This window comes from Jaculus jaculus, chromosome 6, assembly GCF_020740685.1.
Source record: "Jaculus jaculus isolate mJacJac1 chromosome 6, mJacJac1.mat.Y.cur, whole genome shotgun sequence".
Classification (NCBI taxonomy): domain Eukaryota; kingdom Metazoa; phylum Chordata; class Mammalia; order Rodentia; family Dipodidae; genus Jaculus; species Jaculus jaculus.
The window spans coordinates 116,250,658-116,271,932 of record NC_059107.1 but is presented as its reverse complement, the minus strand read 5'-3'; the positions used below and the strand labels follow the sequence as shown (position 1 = coordinate 116,271,932).

Sequence of the window (21,275 nt, the reverse complement as noted above, 5' to 3'; positions counted from 1 at the left end):
ACTGAAGAATGCAAATAATGAACTTCCTGATATGCGTGTACACTAAAAAGGCATACCAAGAAATCAAGGAAAGAAACCAGAAATGAAAGAAGGGAGAGAGAGAGAGGAGGAGGAGGAGGAAGGGACTTAGGCAGGGAGAAAAGGGGGGAAAAGAATAAAGAAAACTTAGATGCCTGCCACACAAAGAACATCTGTTGATTTAAATAATATCAGCTGGAGGGGGCAGTCTAGAGCATATTTGTCTCCAACCTTTCCTTCAAGAGAGTTCAAAGTTTTCTAGAGGACAAATACAGGAGTTATATCTCCTATCCTGATGGAGAAAGAGACTGGGAGGACACGAAGAGAGGAAACTAGGCAAAAGGAGACTAGGGGAGGGAAGAGGGAAAAGTGAAATGAGACCAAAGGAGAAGAACACTGATGGGTGACTCCTTGAATGTGAGTTAATTAATCTTCCCAGCTCAAAGCACACAACTTTAAGCACTCAGGAGGCAGAGGTAGGAGGATCACTGTGAGTTCCAGGACACCCTGAGATGACACAGGGAATTCCAGACCAGCCTTGGCTAAAACAAGACCCTACCTCAAAAAACAAAACAAACAAACAAACAAAAAAACAGACTCACCCAAGTTGGTGCTAAAGCAATAAACACACTAAACTTCAAGTGAGCATAAATGCTTAGAAAATAAAATTAACAGACTCAAGAAACATGCCCTACCTCTTTTCTCTACCTTTCCCTTAGTGCATGGCAAGAGACTGGTCACACGGTATGTTCCTGACTAAATAAGTTCTCTGGAACACTGACATTCTCCTGTCAATGCTCATGGCATATGGGCAATTCATTAAAACAAATTTCTCATAGAACCATAGGAGATTTCTCTTATACCATGTTAAAATCAAAATACTGCTTTAATATGTCATTTTACAAGTTATCTGCTGGGCGTGGTGGTGCACGCCTTTAATCCCAGCACTTGGGAGGCAGAGGTATGAGGATCGCTGAGAGTTCAAGGCTACCCTGAGACTACATAATTAATTCCAGGTCATCCTAGACCAGAGTGAGACCTTACTTCGAAAAACCAAAATAAATAAATAAATAAATAAATAAATAAATAAATTATCTGACAAGGGACCCCTATTTTTACTTCCCTGATTACCCAACTGAGATTTTCAAGTTCATCTTAAGCAATTCTTGGCAAGTAGCTTCCTCATCATTTTAGCCCTCAACTTCAATTGAACTAGTTGGGCTTAAAACATCCAATCCTAAATAAATCTATGTAACTATCTTCCCCACACCTTCATCAAGTAGCTGAGTATAACAAGAGAAAACCATTCAAAGCAGTCATGTAGCTTTAATACACATTGACAAGCACCAAACTTAAACTGGCACTTAGTACCAAACCATTCGGCAATCCTTCAACGCTCTCTGTGCACGCCTCTCTAACTTCCACTCTCAGCCCTCTTGCATCCAGTACTGACCCTGTCAAAAACCACTGCAGTAGTCATCGAAATCATCAGAAAGAATGCCCCTTATAGCACATTTCCAGGCCCTCAAATGAATTGGAAAAATGTCGCCTTTTCAAGACAAGTCCTTCCACCTTAACCAGGACCAGTGAACCCCTTCTTTCTGATACATCATCAAACACATCCTTTCCTGAGTCTTCCTCTGCAAATACAGTGATCTTCAATCTTTAGCAACAAGACAAGAATGCTCCACAAACCTGATATTTAAAACTTCTTTCATTCTGGCTCCTTTCCCACACTCTCCTCTACTCTCTCCACTGACCCATTGCACTGGCACCAAGAAGCATGGGGGCTGCCAAGTGCAAGACTTCTCAGTCTGCATTCTGCACCAGCCTCACAGTTACATTTAAACTTCTTATCCACTTTCTTCTTCTTGAAATAATCTTTTCTCTTGATATCAGTGACAAATAATGCCCTTGGTACTCTGGCTGCCTCTCCAGCTATCCTATGTCAGTCACTCCTCTCTGTCCACTTCTGTTTCTTGGGCCCCTTTAGGACTTGGCCCCAGGTCCTCAACTCAGAATCTTCAGAACCTTCCTTTATTTTTTTTTTCTCTTCACCTCACACTATATACCCAGCATTGAAAAAAAAAAGAGGCATCCTCTTATGTTTCTGCATGTGCATTATGCAAACTTCCAAAATTTCTCACTTGAGTATGAAAATAACCTGCTTACTCTGCTTAACCTAATTTCTCTCTTGATATGCTTTCTGCTGTAGTCCCAATGTATTAGTCCTACTAGAAAACTTTTTGAATTAAACAGAGCTATTCCACAGACAATCCAGAACCATTTAATGCAAACTTCTTACCATTGCACAATTGTCTGTTGCTTAACAATCCTCCTTTATCTCTTGTTCTTACAAACTGCTTATCACATCAGTTTCACTCTTATCCTTGGACATGGTCAGTTTCTTGCGTCAGCCTTCCATAAAGCCCTTCCTTCTACCTGGAATCAGTCCCATCCGATCTTGGTTTATATGTCTTCTTAAGAATTAATATCCAGCACTGGAGAGATGGCTTAGTGGTTAAGTGCTTGCCTGTGAAGCCTAAGGACTCAGGTTCAAGACTCAATTCCTCAGGACCCATGTTAGCCAGATGCACAAGGGGTTGCACTGTCTGGAGTTCATTTACAGTGGCTGGAAGCCCTGGCGTGCCCATTCTCTGTCTCTCTCTGCCTCTTTCTCTCTCTGTCTGTCACTCTCAAATAAATAAATAAAAAGTAAAAAACAGATTAATATACATTATGCTATTTTATGTCATTTTAGTTTTCCTTCTTAGCATTTTTTCTTAGCATCATCTTGAGGAAATATATTTATTTGTATTAATTTGTAATTTTTTCTATTTATTTTGTTTCTCCCTTATTTCTCATATTATTTACAAGAATTGCCACCAAATCTCATGGACACAGCATGCCCTGAATATGTAGTACTTATCACAGAGTCCAACATAAAATAAGTACCTACTAAGTAAGGGTGGAATAAATGAAGGACTGAATATATCTGATGACTGAATAATATGGGATGTATACCTAACATTAAGCAAAATTGATCCAACAAGAAAATCAGTTTATTATCACAAAGCACTAAGAGGTAATTGAATACAAAAATGTGTTACATTTCTCAAACAGAAAAACCTGAGATCAGTAGAATAATCACATGGAGGGAACTTGTGAAGAAAGAAGGTGAATATAACTGACTGGTGGCTAAAAGAAATCAAATGTAATATAAAAAGTCGGTATCACTGTTTCTCTGTGTCAAGCTGGATTTTAGCTCTTTCTTTCATAGGCAGAAACACAAAGGTGGACTGAAATGGAATTTGTAATGCCAGTGTATTTTTATGAAGCAAGTTCCAACAATGCCACATAAGACAAGTCACTGCAACATGCTTCTTAAGCTACTACATGATCATGTGGGTTTTAGCAAAAATTTGATATTAGGCTTCCAAGGAGAAATCTTATAGTAGACCTGTTAGGCCTCATTATTTTTATTTTACAACTACTTACACAAACTTTGAAAAGTGCAATCAAACCTGAATTTTTAAACAAGTGAACAGCATGGATAAACATTATACTGATTATATGAAGTGTGAAATGCAAAAGGAGAATATATAAAATTTTAACCTCTTTCTTGATTAAAAATGTATTAACTGAAATAAATATGGGATAATTTTTTCTTACTAAATTGGTAAGAAATTTATTTTGAAAATGAATCAGACCCAGTGCTGTTTGCTGAGTATATAGGAACAAAAAGAACTTTCAAAGTTTACTGCTATAATTTTATACTGGATTAACCTTTTAGAGGAAAGACTGACAAAAAGCTTCAGGAGAAAAGTCTCTCACCTACAGGATACTACACAGTATTACATAGTGCAAATTAGAAAGTAATGCTCACACAGGTGAAGCTTACTGTCCTCTAGGTACCTGCCTATCACTATTACTAAAACACAGATTAGTATCATCATCAATAATGAAAATACGAGTTGTGAAGAAAAAGAAATTCTGAAATTAGGAAAAAATTTGTGGACATAAAAACTTTTGACAAATATGTAATTCTAGGATATCACACTAATGAACCAAAACAATGTAATACAAGAAGAAGTATAAATTTTAAAACATTAAGAAAAATTGTTGATGTGGGCATTATGTCTTTTAGAAGAAAATTGTCTTTATGTTAACTGTATGTATTCTGAACTAATAATCTAAATGAAATGGTAATATCTACAAAAGGCAAAGGTACATTATAGAGATGAATCCAAATGTACATGCTTTCAGAAATCTGACACATTTACATAAATACATACATATATGTCTATTCATAACACAATGTATTTAATGACTAGTCAATTATTAAATAATCTGAAAAATTATTTCATACTATCAACTTGATTAGGTAAAATGAATAATATGTCTTGAGACCTTAACTCATAGATAAAATTTAACTAAGAAATGCAAATTAAAAATATTTCATTTATTATTTGTTTGCAATGAAAGAAAGAAAGAATGAATGAATGAAAATGAATGGGTGTATCAGGGCCTCTTGACACTGCAAATGAACTTCAGATGTAGCACTACTTTGTGCATTTGGCTTTATGTGGGTAATGCAGAATTGAACCTGGGGTGCCAGGCTTTATAAGGAATAGTTTTTAACTACTGAACCATCTCTCCAGCCTGAGAAATTTTAAAAATTTAAAATTTTAAACCTCTATTAAGCTATGTAAAATGCCTACAGTATGACCAAATACAAATAGATTTTGATGAGAATAATGATAAGTAATTTACTAAGTCTAAGTAATCCCAATGTCCAGTTCACAACATTTAAAACAAAATAAAAAAATTCAATTAATAGTTGTAGATGCAAAAACTGAAACTAACAAATAAAATCATTTCTTATTCAGAAGTATGAATAGATGCCAACATTTATCAGTTAAAATATTTGTTTTGTGCTGATGATGAAACCTAGGTTCACAGACTCTTGACCATTGTCATTAAAATACAATTTTAAAGAGCTAGAAAGATAGCTCAGCCATTAATGTGCTTATCTGCAAAGTCTCAGAACCCTGGTTCAATTAATTACACAGTACACACAAAAAGCAAGATGCACAAAATGGCATATGCATCTGGAGTTCCTTTGCAGGAAGTGGAGGCCCTCACATGCCCATTCACTCTGTCTGTATCTCTTTTCTCTACCTCTCTCTGCTTGAAAATAAATAAATAAAATATTTAAAATAGTAAAAATTTAAAAGCACACATGTGCTCACACATGCATTCTATAGCAAGCTTATTCATTTCAGCTTTGTAGATAAGTCTTTAAAAAATTAAATGCTGAATGAGGGATGGGGCTAAGTGCTAGGGTTGGGCACCAAGGCTACACACTGTTCAATGTCATCTGCCTAGGAGAAAAAAAAAAACCAACAGAAAGTGAGAGGGGGGCAGGGCTTTGGGTCCTTGTGAGAAATGGCTGAGCTCACGTGCTATGCACCAGCGCTAGATGCGTAGTCACTATTTCAGTGTGGCTGCTTGGGATGGAACTACTGAATGCACATTCTTCTCATCTGGTCATGCTATCTTCTCCAAAATAGACCATTTATTAGGGCATAAAACATGTCTCCACAAATTCAGAAAAACTGACATAATTCCCTGCATTATATTGGATCACAATGCCTTAAAACTAGAAATCAGCAACAATAGTAACAACAGAAAACACATCAACTTCTGGAGACTAAACAACTCACTATTAAACAATAAATGGATTGTTCAGGAAATCAACAAATTAATCAAATTTAATGACATTAAAAACATAACATATCAAAACCTATGGGACAAAATGAAGGCAATTCTAAGAGGAAAGTTTATAGAACTTAATGCCTACATTACAAAAATAGAGATATCTCAAATAAATAATTTAGGTATCCATTTAAAGGTGCAGATGGGCTGGAGAGATAGCTTAAGGGTTAAGGCAATAGCCTGCAAAGCCAAAGGACCTAGGTTTGCTTCCCCAGGACCCATATAAGCCAGATGCACAAGGTGACACATGCTTTTGCAGTTCATTTGCAGCAGCTGAAGGCCCTGGTGCACCCATTCTCTCTGTCTCCCTCTCTCTCTCCTTACTTCTCTTTCAAATAAATAAAATAAAAAATTTTAAGTGCTGGAAATACAAGAACAATCCAGGCCCAGAACTACCAGGTGGAAAGAAATTATCAAGATCAAAGAAGAAATCAACAAATTGAAAATAAAACAATTAAAAAATTGATGAAAGGAAGAGCTGGTTCTTTAAAAAAATAATAAACAAGATTGATAAATTGATCAAAATAAAAGAGAAAGAGAGAGAGAAGACTCAAATCAACAAGAATATAAATGAAAATGGAGGCATCATGACAAATAGCAATGAAACTGGAAGGATAGTCAGGGTATATTTCAAAACCCATATTCTATAAAATTGGAAAACCTGGAGGAAGTAGATGAATCCCTTGACTCACCACTTCCCAAAACTAAATGTAGAACAAATAGACTTTCTAAACAAACCCACTACTTCCAACAAAATTGAAAAAGCAATTAAAAATCTCCCAACGAAATTTGTCTAGGCCCTGATGGATTTACTGCTGAGTTATACCAAACCTTTATTCAAGAGTTGACACTACTTCTTGTCAAATTATTACACACTGTTAAAACAGAGGGAAGACCCCAAAACTCCTTTTAGGTACCCAGCATTATTCTAATACCTAAACCAGACAGAGGCACAGAAAATTAGAGCTGGGCATGGTGGCACACACCTTTAATCCTAGCACTCAGGAGGCAGAGGTAGGAGGATCACTGTGAGTTTGAGGCTACCTTGAGACTATACCATAAATTCTAGGTCAGCCTGGACTAGAATGAGACCCTACCTTGGTAAAAAAATAAATAAATAAATAAATAAAAAATAGAAAATTATAGAGAAAAAGAAAATAGAAAATAGGCCCATATCCCTAATGAACTTAGATACAAAAATTCTTAAGAAAACCCTTGCAAACTGAATTCAAGAACACATCAAAAGCATAATCTACCTTTATCAAGGAGGTTTCATCCCAGAGATTCAGGAAGGACTCAACATATAGAAATCAATAAATTTAATTCACCACATAATAAACATAAACACAAGAATCATGTGATTATTTTAATAGATGCAAAAAAGGCCTTTGACAAAGTATAACACCCCTTTATTACTAAAACACTGGAGAGACTAAGAATCAAGGGACCACATCTCACCATAATCAAGACTATTTATAATGCACCCAAGGCCCAGATCATAGTAAATGGGGAAAGACTGAAGCATGCCTATTAAGGTCTGGAATAAGACAGAGGTTCCCACTTTCACCACTGCATTTCAACATAGTGTTTGAAGTTTTACCTCAAGTAACAAGACAAGAGAAACAAGCAAATGGGATACAAATTGGCAAGGAAGAACTCAAACTAGCTATATTTGCAGATGGCATGATTTTATATATGTGACCCAAAAGACACTAGCAAAAAAATTCTAAAGGTGATCAATTCTTTCAGTAAAGCGACAGGATACACAATCGATATACAAAAATCAATACCCTTCCTATACTCCAAAATAAATATATTGCAAAAGAGATAAGTGGTGCTATCGTGTATTTAATAACCACAAAAAAGTCAAATACCTTCTATGATCACTAACCAAGGAATTGAGGGACCTATTCAAGAAAAACATAAAAACAAGGAAGAAAGAAACTGAGGAGGATATAAGAAGATAGAAAGACTTTAAATGCTCAAGGATTCGAAGAATTAATATTGTGCAAATGGCCATCCTGCCAAAAGTATTATATAGTCCCAATGTAATTCCAGTGAAAATTCCAACCACATTCTTCATAAAGATAGAAAAAAGTCTCAAAATTCATATGGAAGAAGAGAAGGCCTCAGCCAAAAATATCCTCAACCAAAGAAATATATCTGGAGGGATCTCCATACCTGACTTCAAGATACACTACAAAGCCATAGTAACTAAAACAGCATGGTACTGGCACAGAAACAGACACACCAATCAGTGGAATAGAAAATTTACCTCAAAATTCATGCAACTACACCTACCTGATCTTTGACAAAAGGGCCAAAAATACATACCAGAGAAAAAAGAACATCTTTAGTGAACGATGCTGGAGAAATTGAAACAACCTGTAGAAGCATGAAATTAGACACACTTCTCTCACCCTGCTTAAAAGTCAACTCTAAATCAAGAACCTCAATTTAAGACCTGAAATTCTAAAACAACTAGAAGAAAAAGCAGGGAGAAAATGCCACATTATAGGTGTAAGGAAAGACTTTCTAAATAAGACCCTAATAACATAGCATAAATCATATCATATCAACACTCAACCCCTGGGACTTCATGAAACTAAAAAGCTACTATACTAACAAGCAAATAATTAACAGAGTCAATAGACATTCCACAGAATTGGAGAAAATCTTCACCAGCTATTCTTCTTATTTCTCTAATATATAGAATAAGAACAAAGGCTGTTGTAGTTTGAGTCCCCCAGTAGATTCAGGTATTTTATTACAACTTGGCTTTCCACCTTTCTGGGTAGAAGAGATATGTTTGGGGTTGGATCTCATTCCAGTCTAAAATTATGCAGAGAAGTCTGAGATTTGTCTTGTCTCTCACTGTTTTTCTATCAGCTTGTAGTTACTTATGGTCCTGGCTGTGTGGTTATATCCCTCTGCTCGGATCTGTGAAAGGAGGCCAGCTTCTTCAACAATCAATGGAATGTCCCCTGGATCTGTAAGCTTCAAATAAATCCCTTTTCCCATAAACTGCCTCTGGTGAGGAAGTTCATCCCAGAAGCATGGAACTGCCTACAGCACAACACAATCAAAGCAATGGAGTTAAGATTTGAACAGAGAATTTTCAAAGAAAGAAATACAAATGACCATTGCACAATTAAAGAGATGTCCAACATCTTTAGTCATAAGAGAAATCAAAACAATTCTGAGATTTCATCTCACTTCATTCAAGATGACATCCATCAAAAATTTAAGGACAAATTCTGGTAAGGCTGTTGGGAAAGAGGAACCCTTAACACACTGCCTGTGGGAGTACAAACTTGTACAACCACTATGGAAATAAGGATGGAGACTTGTGAAAATAGATCAACATATTGATTCAACTATAACACCTCTGGGCATGTACCCTAATGACTACTCTTTACTATAAGATTCTTGTTCAGCCATGTTCATTGCTGCTCTATTCACAATAGCTAGGAACTGGAATCAGCCTGGATACCCACCAACTGATGAACGAATAATGAAGATGTGGTATATGTACACAGTGGAAATTTACTCAGTAGTAAAGAAAATTGAAATGATGGAACTTGCAGGACAATGGTTGAAGTTGGGGGAAAAAATCATTCTAAGCATAGTCACATAGGCACTGAAAGACAAATGCCACATGTACTCTCATATCTGTGGTTCCTAAATGGGATCAATTAGAGATAAGTACAAATGGTAGTAGGCACGAGGAATATGGGCATAAAACTAGAATGAAACCAGAAAGGAAAAGAAATAAGGATAGAGGAGTTGTTTAACAGGTTTGGGGATGGACAGACTATATGGAGTAGGTGGGACTTGGAGCAGTGGGGATATGGTAGGTTGGGAGGGAATTATACAAAGTTATGACAACATGTGTCAGTTCCAGAGAAATTTTCCTTCTCTCTAGCATTCTTCAAGATACAACTATCAGTAAAGTTAGAGAGGGAATAGTCTACACAAAAGGTGGAAAAAGCTTAACCTTAAAACCATTGGCTTCAGCCAGTAAATCCCAGAACAGGAATTGGGTTGTTTGCTGCCCATAGTGAGTTGTTAGGTGCGGAGACACATGAGATCTCCTAAACAATGTAGGCCATTGCCAGAACACCTGATTATCCACCAGATCTAAAAGGTAAGACCCTATTGCTGAAGACACCACAGTCTAAGGTCACAGAACATTGGAATACTGTGCTTAACCCTAAAGGGATACTACCTCCCTCCTGGTTAGACCTCATAATAACTGCTGGATTGAAGTGGTCACCAACAGAATGAAAAACAAGAGACCCTGCAGAATAAGAAATCAACCAACTGGACAAGAAGTACACGTGTGCAATAATGACACACAGCCTTTTTGGGTAGCCAACTGATTGTACATGAAGCCTACTCAGTAATTGAGAACTCATATCTGGTACTGGAAAACAAGTCAGAATACTATAGTTAGGAAACTCATACTTCAGAAAGAAGCTTCCATTGCACTCTAGATAAAAAAGAGCAGGCTTGCACACCAAAAACAATCCTGCAAATAAATTTGCCTATTCCTTTAACCCAAGATGTTCTATTTCTTGGTTGGAGAATCTGTTTTATTTTACAGAAGGAAGAGAAAATGTAGGAGAACTAAGATCCACTGATAAGACAAGAATATACCCTACTGTTCACCATGAAATGTTCTACCTATATCATATCTGCCAAGGCCCAGGAGAAATTGCAGAGGAAGCAGCAACATAGATACTACTCTTACTGCTAGCCTGATAACTACTTCCAGGGCATTGGTGACAGACATAGTGATCAATCAAAACCTATCAAAGTAGAAATCCAAAAGCTACAGAAAACATAACACTAAATCAGACTGCCATAAGGCTACTATGGCTCAGGGAACAGTGTGGAAGAAGGATATGAAGAAATATTGTAAGAGTCACAGAGTGAGTAGGAATACCACCTCACCACCATTCAACAGGGATAACTGAGGCCTTCATGACCCCACAGTGAATACCTGACTCCACTGAAGAAGGCCCCCAGGGTAACTGGAGCAAGGGCAAAGGGATAAAAGAATATAACCTGTTACATATGAAATAAAATGAAAATATGAAAAATAATGCTGATTAGGTCTTAGTAAGAAAAATCCAACAGTGATAGCAATATTACAAACTCTGCAGTATGAACAATATTATCATATGCTATTGCATGGTCACAGCAAATTATTACCAAGCATTCACTTTTCTATCTTCAGCCTATCTAAAATTGCATAGTGTTTTAAGTGGAATATAGACTTTTGAGCAAAGCCGTCAGCTATACTCTGAATAAATATGCCATACTATCTCATAATGAACTAAATGACTTCCATGCACTATTTCTATTCTATTATTTATGAAATTTTAATTTATCTGAAAATCTTCATAAAGGCAGCAACTACTCTCCCACAAGCATAAATCTGTAGACTTCAAATAAAAATTCTCAATACACGTGTTAACAAACAACACTTCACTGGAACACAAGTTACCATGTATGTTGTTGCTAGTAAGCACCATGGCTTTTTGCCTGTCATTACCTTCAGGCTATCAGAATTTTATGAGCACAAACCAATAATAATGATATTTCCTTTTTGCTTTTTATCCACACCTCATTGCCTTTACATTGATTTGCATAAGCAATTGCAACCCTAATAATTGAGCCAAACATCTTGTTGTAGGTTACCTTATGGAAAAGAGCAGTTAAATACTAATTTAGAAGAATCTCTCTTTATTCAACCATATTTTAGATGCTACTGAATTATTCTCACTGGTTAAGCAGAAAGGTGACTCACTTTCTAACAAGGATTTAAGGGCTTGAGTGTGTATCAAGCTCAATGATTTTTTTTTTTACATAATTCCAATTCCCTGATGTTGACACATAACAGTATGAGAAATGGCATTTCTTGATGTAGATCATTAAAAATAATATTGTTTTATTTGAAAAGAAAAAATAAATTATACTGAAGATTAATTACTTTAATAGGTATTGTGAAAATCATTGTTTTCTGGGGAATTTATATTTGACCTTTAATTTTTATTTCCATAAGAATCAGAGTAAAAAATGTAATTATAATGATTAGAACAGCTGAAAATGAAGGAAGATCCAAGTAATATAACAGAAATTTTCAGAAAATAAATAATTACCTGAATTATTTACATTAAAGGAAGCCTATAAGACATGCATAGAGTCAGATTCATGTAGATGCTCATTTATTGATCATATGTATAGTTTGAACATAAGCATTGTTATGCATTGGACAAGTATATATATAGCAAAGAGCTGGGAGACTGCTGTTCACTGGGGAAAAGTGTTTGCTTGTGTTCCATTCCTCAGCACCTAAGTAAAGCCACTGACAGACAAGAATGGCCTATTTGCAATGGCAAAAGGCCCTGTCTCAAGGTAGAACAACTCTTCCAGCCTCCACAGCAATATTATGTCACATAAACATTCATATACACACATATACCTTTATTTAAATAAATAATAAAAATGATTTTTGAAATATCTACAAAAGAAAATGCAAAAACTTCCTAAAAAGATGCTAGAACCTGAGCAGTGTTCATCAGAAAAGGAAGCCAGAGGAAATATTTATTTATTTATAGGAGCAAGAAAGATTTCAAAAGACTATGAAAAACAACCAACAAATTCTAGGGAGGGGGCTGGACAGATGGTTTAGCAGTTAAGCACTTGCCTGTGAAGCCTAAGGACCCCGGTTCGAGGCTCGGTTCCCCAGGTCCCACGTTAGCCAGATGCACAAGGGGGTGCATGCGTCTAGAGTTCGTTTGCAGAGGCTGGAAGCCCTGGCGCACCCATTCTCTCTCTCTCCCTCTATCTGTCTTTCTCTCTGTGTCTGTCGCTCTCAAATAAATAAATAAATAATTTAAAAATAAATAAATAAATAAATAAATTCTAGGGAGGCAGAAAATAAGAAAGAACAAAATCATTGTATATTTATAAAAACAAATAGGAAATTCAATACTATTAAACACTAAAATCTGTCCAAGTAGAAGGGTGGAAATGATGTTGCACTGTAATGTCTTCCATCCAAGTTCCCACCAGAAAATAAAACTAAACTAAACAAACAAAAACCTCTATTGACATTATCATGAGAGATCGCTTTCAAATAATGTGACAATTCAATAAACATGGATCCCTATAGTAATGCTAGCGTGGCCTTTGACAATGACTTAGACAGGAATTAGTAGGTGATCATAGTACTGACAGGAGGTGTTTGAAAAGTGTATCCTGAGGCACGTATACAAGGAGTCTCTGGGTAAGGCTCACCTGCCTAGTGCATCCTCACTGACTGTTTAAGTCCCAATAGACGATGCATCATGCAGTTGTGTTTTTAGCCCTCATTATTCACTGGAATTATTGCTGGGAGAAAATCCTGGCTGAAAAAAAAAAGCTAATTTTCCAGATGTTCTCAGAGCAATTTAGGCAATGTACTGCTTAGTTCCTTCTCAGTGCACTCCCCATAGCCCAGGAGGACTAGCCAACCTGGCCAGATGAGCATGAGGAGCTCAAGGTTGTGATCATGCAAACCAAAGGTTGAAAATTCGTGTCAAACAAAAGAATTATTTTGAATAGCTGGTTTCACTGTGGATATGAGTAAGTAATATGTCTTTGGGTATGTGTGCACAATATATGTTTATAGTGTGTATGTGCATGTGTGTGAGAGAGAAAGAGAGAGAGAGAGTGATGTAGTGTATGCATGTGTATGTGCTCATTTATCCATTTCATGTGCATGCATGTGGAAGACAAAAGAGAATGTCATTTATCCTGCCACTCTTCCACATGCTTCATTGAGATGCAACATCTCACTGAACCTGAAGATGCTGTTTCAGTCAAACTGACTGACCAGCAAGCTCCAGCAATTCTTTTGCCTAACTCCCAAGAGTAACGGTGTACGGGCATGTGTGGTCACATCAAGACTTTTATATTGAATTAGATTGAATATAGGAAAATAAGGCCTTCTTGGGTCCTTCTGCTTGCACAGCAAGTACTCTTACTTGCTAAACCATTTCCCCAGCCTGGTAGTATGCCTTTTATTCAGTTCTATATATTAGAAGAGTAATATCTTTAAGAACTTAAACCATATAGACATATGTATGGTACTGGCTCACTTGACATAATTCAATCCACTCATTCAAAATATAGATTATAGATCCATAGCAACTGTATTACAATTATGAAGTAAGCAAAACATACTTATTATTGGTTTAATTTTCCTGATTTCTCTCATTGCATAACTTTACAAATAATTGAAATTAGGTGAAAACATTCTACACTAGTAAATCTTAACATAAATGTAAAGAAGTGCTAAATTAAGGTGCTAATAGCTTATAAATCTTAGCATGACAACATATAACAGAAATGCAATTAAAATTTAGTTACTGGGACGAAGACATCCACAGATAAGTATGTCAGCAGATCTGTAAACAATTCAGCACCAATCACTCTGTCTTCTACATTCTTCTCCATTATATAGGCTAAAAGCCAGAAAATTATACTTCCTGCAACCACCTGCTATTTACTTCCACATGCTACACACAGGAGAGCACAAGGGGATATGAAGGACGTAAAGGAGAAGAAGCCCTCTAGGACATCACGAGGTTAGCAGCGAGCAGCATGACAGCTGGGACAGAAGATAGGCAGAGTAGGTCCCTTTGAGACATCAAAGTTCTTGATTTGTCTAAAAGTTGCTTCCCTGATCCTTTCTTCCTATATTCATCAAGAGACACAGAGAGGAAGATCCCTTTCCTTTTTAAATATCTAGAATAATTTTAATTTGCTCTGAGTTATATAAAATGCATTATATAGAACAGGAACTATGTAGAGTTTGTACAAATATGGACACATCTATGTTTAAAATATATATTATTCATAACTGGGAAATAATCCAACAGCAAAAGAGTTTAAACTTACTCTAAAATTCTTTTTCAACTCAAACATTAAAACTTATGCTGGTTTATTTTGTGTTATCCAGGATTATTCCTATGGAAAGTGGTTGCAAGCCTTGATGTGGTGGTACATACTTTTAACTCAGCACTTGGGAGGCTGAGGTGGGATGAATGCTCTGTGAGTTCTGGGCCTGACTCTACTACAGAGTTAGTTCCAGGTCAGCATGAGATAGAATGAAAATGTCAAGAAAAAAAGAAAAAAGCCAACAAAGAAACAGTGGTTTCACTCCTTTAGGGATTACTATCATAAGATGGGAGATAGCTCAGTTGTTAAGTATTGGCCTAGGAAGTATGAAAACCTGAGTTCAGTTTTTAGTACCTACGTAAAACTGACAAACATGGTAATATTCACCTACAGTGCCAGCACTGGGGAGGCAGACGGGCAGAGCCCTGGTGCTCACCGTGGAAAAGTCTAGCCTACTTGATAAACAACAAGCAGTGAGCAATCTTGTCTCACAACAAAAGATGGGGGACATTCCTCAGGTGGACACTTGAAGTTTTCCTGAGATCACTATAGAAATATGTACTCACAAGGCCGGGTGTGGTGGTGCACACCTTTAATCCCAGCAGAGGTAGAAGGATCGCCATGAGTGTGAGGCCACCCTTATACTACATAGGGAATTCCAGGTCAGCCTGAGCTGGAGTGAGACCGTGTGTGTGTGTGTGTGTGTGTGTGTGTGTGTGTGTATTCACACACACACACACATATATATATGGAGAGAGTCTTGCTCCAGTGTGTGTGTGTGTGTGTGTGTGTGTGTGTGTATATATATATGTATATGTATATATATATGTATGTATGTATGTATATATGTATATATACACACACATATATATACATACACACACATACATACATACTCAAGAACATGCCTACACACACATGGAAAAATAACAAATAAAAGATATAAAAGATTGTCATCTAGAAATAGTTGCCTATCTTGACTAGGAGTAATTTTAACTGCAGCAATATTATTGATAGACAGTAATGGGGCCATAGTAATTCATGGTTTTGAGGGACAAAAGGGTTTCTTAAATTATCAGTAGTTGTCTAAGTTGAAGAATGAGCTTTGAGAAGATATATGGCTCAGTGAAATAGGACTGTGGGGCTGTGGATGTGGGTTAGCAGAATGTGAAAGGCCTGGGGTCCAATCAGCAGCATGACAAGAAATGATGAGGTCCAGAACATGCCATGTTTTGGGACCATGTTAAAACATACCAGTCCTTCCATTGTAAGAAGCACTGTTGCTGAAACAAAGACTTCAATGTGAAGTTTGGAGTTCTGCATGGAAAAATTACATGGAAGCTCCTCATTTCACCTGGTTGTTTATAGAAAATTCTGGGTACAGATTGGCCAAAAAAAGATCTGGGAGAAATGTATTACAGGCCTTGAAGGACTCAATTCCATACAGTTCCTCTAGTACCAGAAGCAGTTGTTATGGGTGGAAACAGTAAGCCCTGCACCCTATGATGGAGACAACAGTAATGATACTCATCATGGAGGTTGCTGGGTCTCCTCAGGTCCACCCTGCAAAGAAGAGTAGTGCCATCAAACCTGCAAGTAGAGTCAACTCCAACCTTAGTATAAATGAACAGCGAAGATCACCAAGAAATTTCAAAATGTCCTTAACAAATGTCACCTAAAACAGGTATAGTTTAATCATGAAAATGTTAAGTATCTAGAGCCAAATGGGAAAATAAGCAAGCAGCTAAAACCCCAAGGAAATGTAGGTTGTTTCTTCATACAAACAAGATAAAACATCCTGTCAGCCAAAGCTGCAACAAATGTCATTTTCTTTTTGCTGACATCACAGTATTGCATATGTTGACAGCCATGCTATTTTGATATTCAGATAGGTGACCCAGAGATGCAAGACCAGAAGTGACTCCCTATTAAACATTTAATTTGTGGTTTTCCTCATCAAATTAAAACAGCTATCTTCACATGAAATAAATGGAACACCTATTGCATAACTGGTAAACCTCATTAAATAAATATTAGATTATAGAATATGAAAAGTAGAAAGAATCTTGAAGAATTTATTTTTTGCATTTTATATCTATATACTCAGAGGCTAAGGGAGATTTCATGACTAGTAGGAACCCAGCATTAATTAGAAGTTGAAATAAGAATTGTTTCTCCCTACTTACTCTATTGCCTCAAGCTTCCTACAAAATTCTTGACATTATTTTGTGTAATGTACTATATAAAACAGTAGCAATGTAGAACTTTCAAGAAAAGTCTAATCTCATGGACTAGAGATGGGGAGGGAGGAGAGGGCATCGAAGGTGGGAAACACTAATCTAGACCCAAAAGCAATGGTACCATAAAATTCTACTTCCTAAAAGGCAGACCAAATGGCTAAACCTTCACCAAGCCCTTACAGGAAACACCTGAACCACAAGACACTGGAGAGGGTAGGATCAAGTCTAACCTAAATCTTTTACATCTTCCCTCCCTTCCCCTCCCTCTCCCTCTCCCTCTCTCTCTCTCACTCTCTCTCTCTCTCTTTCCTCTCTAACTCTTGTATATTAGTAATCTTTTTCCTCATTTTCTTAGTGGGCACTGACCTATAACTCCCAGTACCAGCATGGGGCTACCATCCACAACGAGCTTTTGATCAGAGAATTCTACAAGGTTTCCTAAAAGAATGACAGATTTCTGCCAGAGTACTTGATAACCCACCAAAGGTTAGTGGTAAGACTCTATTGCTGAAGACACCACATGCAACTGACAGGTAAAATGGAAAGGCATGGCTGGAAGCCAGGAGAGAGTCAGTCCCCAGACAGTCAGCGTGTCTAGTGCCAGAAGGTGCTACATGGGCGAATGGGGGAAATGACCAATATCTGTCCAAGCAACTCATGGTCTAACCTACTTAGCAAAAAATAACCTGTTGTGATGCCCACACAAGTGCAATAGTGGCACACAGCCAGGGTGGGGAACCAACTGCTCTTGATTTGGCTAACCTCAGTGGTACAGGACCCATAGCTAGAGTTGGGAAACAAGTCAGAACCATATCCAAACATAAGCCCACTCTCCAATATCAACCTACCATCAATCATGGGCTACAAGAGGACCTACACCTATTAAACTCTCTATAAAAAAAAAAAGTAAGGGTTATCTCATTTGTCCCGGTGCTAACTTACTCTCCGTTGGAGAATCTGCTTCTCTTTTTTCAGATAGATGCAGATCCTAAGGAGAGAGCTGCCCCAACATACCTCAAAAGGGCCCCCGGCTGAAACTAAGAACAATTGGCGAAACAAGCAAGGGTGCTGTTTTCCTGATGAACTGGATACCAGCACAAGGGGGAAGGAGACCAACACAGAGAAAAATCACCTCCTACCAAATCAGAGAGCCAGAGCCTCAGAGGCCCCCAACACCTCATCACTGAAGCAGACCAAAAATGAACCCAGCATGGCTCAGGGAAATTTTGCAGAAGAAGGTGGGGAAAGAATGTCAGAGCCACAGGTTGGGTCATGATATGCAGAGACATTTATCTACAAATAACTGTTGGCTAACTCCACAATGCACGACCCATATACCTCAACAAGGAGGGGCCAATGGGGAGGGGTTAGGTCACCTATGAGCCTAATAATGGTACCAAACTGCCTGTATTTGCTGAATAGAAAACTAATAAAAAAAATTGAAAAGAAAAATGAAAAGTATAATCAACTTCTATGTCTTAAAAATATATTATTTATGAGGGGTACATATAAGCCAACAGGCCAGAGTTTAAACTTGATAATTCTAAGTTCCACATTTAGTTCAAGAATTAAAACTGAAACTGCTTTATTAGTGGCATCACACATAAATTATAGGTATGTATATAATCTACTTGTAAAAAGTTTACAACTAATTTATTGTTTTAAACTGTGAAAGACTGCACCATTTATGTCCCAAACTAATTCAAAAGAAATTATATGCATTATACAATAACCAACCAAACAAAATAATGTGTCCTGCCTGGGGAGATAGCTCAGCTGTTAAAGGCATTTGTTTGCAACGGCTGCTGGTCAGGGGTTCAATTGCCCAGCCACCCACATAAGCCAAATACTAAATAAAATAAAATAAGTGCTTCAGTCATCTGGCATTTTCTTACAGCACCAGTAGGCCATGGAGCATTTACACATGCACACACATGTGCAAATAAATACAGATTTTTTTAAACTATCAAGGTCCAGAGTGCAAGGGAAAATGAGCTTCTCTCTACAACTTCCAATAGCTGATCCATGAGTTATGGGACTACCTGAAACAAAAATCCTTCTCCAAAATGTATTTAGAGTCTGTTTCTTGAGGATTACATTTGGTTTGAAATTTCAAACATATACTTTCATACAAAGTACTGTGTAAGGTATAAAATACTCATACATAAAGTATATTCAGATATTTTAAGTAAGATATACATATATAAACTGACACAGAAGTCCACTAACATATATATATATGTATGTGTGTGTGTGTGTAGTAATTTATAATTAAATTTTTACTTTGTACCCCAAAGGGCCCCACAAAATTTAGGTAGATAATAAATCAAGAAAAAATTACCACTATAGCATTGTTGTTATGTAGAACAAGAAGTTAATGTTTAAGCACATGGGAGGGGGGAAGAAAACAAACATTTAAAACTAAAAGAGGAAGAGAAGGAAATAAGGAACAAAAAATAAATGAATAAAACACAACATTCTCAATTTGTGTCAGTAAATCTAGTGGTGGGTGTGTTTGCAGATAATAAACATCCATATGTCAACATAGAAATAGTCATGGTTAATGCTAAAACAATTAATAGATTTTATAGCAGAGGCAAGTGCTGACATCCCAAATTAGCTCTATCAACAATTTGTAAATCAGAACTCCCCAGAGCCTTGTGGATGAGAAGCATATTAATATCAACTCCATGACTACACGGCACCATGACACGAAGTGTCTGTTCAGGGGGTCATCTCCAAAATGTACCCCATACATCTTCATGCACAAGAGATGATAATTTATCACCTAGACATAGGGATCTACTGTAGCCTAATCCAAAGTGCTGATGGTACACTAAATCAGTTTGAGTGATGAGTATAAATAAAGCTGTAAGCAAAGTACTGAAAGACACAGATCGCCCTGATCAATGAGATGTCACAAGGCAAATGAAATGCAATGTTGACAAACATAGAGTCCCGCTATTGAAATTAACAAAATCAAGTATGAGAGCATAAAAGCACACATCAACAGAAGCTTCAAATGAAATTGATATAATGGGAGTCTGGAGGTGGCTTCTAACTGTTTCAGATTAAATGGAGTAAGTTGAGCCAGTGGATAAGGATCAAGTAAGCATGTAAAATAATCTACTTTGCATACCATAGGAAGTGCAACAGGATAAGGAAAAATGTTGCAAAACAATCCTGTCCAAAGACTATTACTATAGTTATTCACCCTTCTGACAGAGTCCTTATACCTAGATGAAGAAAAGCAATAAAATGTGTATACAGAAAATGATCCCACATCAACTTCAACCAAGAAATCAAATTCAATTTTTGTTGCTCTTATGAAAGCTGAGGTATTTTCTGAAGCTGTCATGCTACAACTTCAGTTAGGTTGAGGGGGAGAACAAAAGGATGGGGATAAGGAAGGGCATGCCTCTTGATAATTGATATTCATAGAGGGCATTCCTTGAGGGAAAAAAAAAAAAAGGTTCTCCCCACTATGTGATCAGAATAGAACCTTTACTACTCAGCAAACAGGTTTAATGGATTCAGCCATTCTGAAGGTGTCCCTAATGAAAAGAGCTGATTAAAGTACATTTCAACTCCTGCTGAACCAAACAAACAAAAAAGACACTTTATAAGGACAATTATTCTTCAATAAATGTATGTTTTTCTCTGTTACTTTAGGTATAAACAGTTCATCATAACAAATTTAACTCTTGCTTTGTATTTTTACTTTCAGTTTATTTTAAGTAAAGACAGAATTATACTATTAAAATATGACCTGATCACAGATGTAGTTTATTTAAATTCCAAAATGAAAAGCTTACTAAGAACAGATAAGATTGATTGCTCTTTCTGTCTTAGCATAATTGTATTTCAGGTGAACATCAATTTGCTTTAAAGGACACTTCTCCTAAGTAGCAGAATGCATCATAAATAATTCATCAATCACAGTACTGGGAACATGATTTACTCCAGCAGGTTTGATGATATAAAAGTTCCATTTTTCTATATTTATATCTGTTCTAAAACATTAATATTCTTTCTCTACAAATCCATTCTGAGATTTCATACTTCTTACTCTAAATGCAACATTATAAAACTGTTTTATTTCTTCTTTCTTATAAAAATAAACTTAATTTTCTAATTGAAGTTAAATCACTTATTTATCATTGGAATGTTGTTACACATGCATATCAACAGTAAAACAGTAACAACAGAGATGTAATATGTCAAAAAGTAGCACCAAGATTTTCTCAGGCATGTAACTAAATCTAACAATGTGTATTATATTACATT

General features: G+C 36.6%; 1 protein-coding gene across 1 annotated transcript in view; it reads right to left on the bottom strand.

Annotated features, from left to right (window-relative positions):
- The window catches only part of Trhde (thyrotropin releasing hormone degrading enzyme), a 441,021-nt gene that overhangs the window by 132,720 nt on the left and 287,026 nt on the right, over positions 1 to 21,275 (bottom strand). The window lies entirely within an intron of this gene.